The following is a 2500-nucleotide window of genomic DNA, read 5'->3' on the forward strand; positions in this document are numbered from 1 at the left end:
ATTTTTTGGAATTTATTTTTAGAAAAAGTTAAAATAACAATAATGGTTTATCATCAAAATTATTCATTGGACATCAGATCTTGAGTCACTTTTGATCAAAAAAAGGGCCTAACCTACAAGCAATGTGATGAAAAATATCAAATATCAGTAAGTGGTGTTAGGAAGATGTGTATAAAGTATGAAACAGCTGGTTCTGCTGAAAATCAGAAAAGACTTGGTCGCCCCATTAATACTTCAACAATAACCAATATCTTAATTGCACTGATAAAAAAAAAAATTCAACAATAACCTAAAGGCAGATTGTTGAAAATCTTAAATTAAATGTTTTTTATCGAACTGTACAGAGAAGACTTAATTTAAGTGGTTTAATAATTTAGGTGGTTTAAATAAACCTTCTCCAGAAAAGTAAACCTCTCATTAGTTGTATAAGCAAAGAAAAACTTTTAGCATTTGCAAAACTGCATATTAACAAGTGTGAGGCATTTTGGAACTTAGTGTTATAGACTGATAAGAATAAATGTCAAATACTTGGCTTAAAAAACGACAAAGAGTTTGGCGCAGACCTTGTGATGCACTCTTGGATAGAAATTTTACAAAAATAGTCTAGCATGGAGGTGGTTCGCCTATGGCTCGGGGATGTTTTGATTCAAATAGTGTGGGACGACTGGTGAATGTTGAATGTATAATGACAGGGAAGTTGTATGTTGATTGGCTTTCAAAAAATTAATGTCAATCCGTTTAAGAATTGATAGCAAATTTTTTTTCACCATGACAACGACCCTAAACACACATGCAAAGCGACACAACAGTTCTTAAAAAAAGTAAAGCTAACATCCTTAAATGGCCGCCACAAAGTCCAGACCTTAACCCTGTTGAAAATATATATGGGCAATTTTGAAATCTAAAATAATTGTAAAATAGCTTATTTCATTTAATAGAGTTACTTTTACAATGATTTAAAAAAAATTATAAATATTTTTTTCCTTGATTACAATCAAATTTTAAAAAAACATACAATTTTTGAAGTTATGTAGATTCCAATGTAAATAATTTGGTTTTTATTGTTAGAGTTCTGAATTTATCAAAAATGTTAATGCTATACGTGTATATATATATATATATATATATATATATATATATATATATATATATATACATATATATATATACATATATATATATCTATATATTTATATATATATATCTATGTATACATATATATATACAGACCTTCCAACTCTCACGGTTTTACCGTGAGACTCACGGTTTTATAACAAACCTCACGGTCTCACGGTTGAACCAAAATTATCACGGTAAATTTTAAAAATTTTCCGAAGAACTTTTTTTTTCAATTTACTCTAAATATTTTAGGTTAAAATAATAACAATATATATTCTGAAAAAGATTGTGATTACATCAAAAACTAATGAATATTAAGTAATCAAAACAGATCATAAAACCGGCTCCGACTAATAAATAGATTTAAACATGAGTTTTTTTATAAATTAAATCCGAATTTTTAAAAATGGCGTCAAAGCAAACATATAAATGCAAATTTAACTCAACATGGTGCCAAGATTACCCTGTTAGGGCTGTTAAAGGTAATATTTACCAATTTTACTGTGTTCCGTGTGTTAAAAAACTAACTTTGCTTAACATCTGGAGTTGATTGTGCAAAGGCTGCTGTTATCTTTTCTTCTATAGAAAAAAATTCGAAGTATATGAAATTCCATGGGAAAATTGCATAAGTTTAAGTGTTGATAATACAAACTCTATGATTGCATCAAGATTTTTAGAAAAAAATAATAATATCTTTATTGATGGCTGCCATTGTCATCTTGCACACTTAGCTGCTAGTATAGCACATGATGTTTTTTGTGATTATATTGCATTAAATGTCTAAAATGTTATGATTGATTTGTACTATTGGTTTGATAAGAGTGCAAAACAAAAAAAGGCAAATTGAGAGAGTATTTTGAATTTTGTAATCAAGAATATCAAGGCATTCTAAAACATCTATCAGTTAGATGGCTATCTTTAGAGAAATGTATTTCAAGAGCTATTGTCAAGTATACAAGCCTGAAAGCTTATTTTTCAAGTGAAAGTTTTGCTGATGAAAGGTTTAAGCGTTTATATGACAAATTTCATAATCCAATTTTGAAACCAGCAACGCTTTTTCTAACTTCAGCATTACCTTTGTTTTTACATTTCAATCTACTATTGCAGCGAGAAGAGCCAACAATTCATTGTCTAAAATCAGCAATGGAAAGTCTAGGCAAAAAGCTGGCTAAGCGCATTATTCTACCAAACAAACTGAAAAACATTTCATCGGTTTTAGAAATAGACTTAGAAGATTCAAAAAATTATATTGATACGCAAGATATTTATCTTGGAGTTCTAACAAAACAAAAACTCAGGCAACTCTTTGAAACAGGAGATATTTCACAAAAACAATATAAAGAATTTTGATGATGCTGCTTACTATTTTTTTAAGTCGTCT

At 28.7% G+C, this 2500-nt stretch overlaps 1 long non-coding RNA gene across 3 annotated transcripts in view; it reads right to left on the minus strand.

Annotated features, from left to right (window-relative positions):
• The window catches only part of LOC136088798 (uncharacterized), a 6909-nt gene that overhangs the window by 2499 nt on the left and 1910 nt on the right, over positions 1-2500 (minus strand). The window lies entirely within an intron of this gene.

Source organism: Hydra vulgaris, chromosome 12, assembly GCF_038396675.1.
Source record: "Hydra vulgaris chromosome 12, alternate assembly HydraT2T_AEP".
NCBI classification, from domain to species: Eukaryota; Metazoa; Cnidaria; class Hydrozoa; order Anthoathecata; family Hydridae; genus Hydra; species Hydra vulgaris.